Raw genomic sequence first — 567 nt, 5'->3', positions numbered from 1 at the left:
ATGAAAACAAACATCAAGTCTAGAATTAGAGGTACAAAACCCAAATTCTGGCTTCATATAGAGAGTAATTAGGGTAGAGTCTAAGTGATTGCCAACCAGTATCAGAATGTACCCAAGTACACTGTGCTCATCAAGATGCAAAAATAGTAACTGCTTTCTGGTCTTCATCACAGCCCATCACTTGTCATTATGTAAATGTAATCCTGTGCAGCAATTTGTGAACCAAACCTAGAATTTGGTGTGATTCAGGTGCTCTGGCTAAATCCATCCCCAGTTTTCAATCTGTATGTTTCATTCACCAGAAAGCAGCACGATTGGATTTTCAATTCTGTCCTACCACGGGTTTCGCTTTTAGCAAGACAAATCCATTTCACCCCTCTGCCCTCAGTGGTTTCCTTCTAAAATACAGACCACATAGTTCAGTCAAATGGTAATTGATAGATCATACCTTGGCCCTTTCATTAAAACTGCGATTAGTACCTGACTTTTCATATCGTTATTAAAATGCCGCATAACAGCTGAAAAATTGCTCATGAAAGCTAGGTAATGAAGGGGTTATTCCTGGAG

Source organism: Myotis davidii, unplaced genomic scaffold (genome assembly GCF_000327345.1).
Source record: "Myotis davidii unplaced genomic scaffold, ASM32734v1 scaffold1586, whole genome shotgun sequence".
In the NCBI taxonomy this organism is placed as follows: domain Eukaryota; kingdom Metazoa; phylum Chordata; class Mammalia; order Chiroptera; family Vespertilionidae; genus Myotis; species Myotis davidii.
This window is presented reverse-complemented; position numbering follows the sequence as displayed.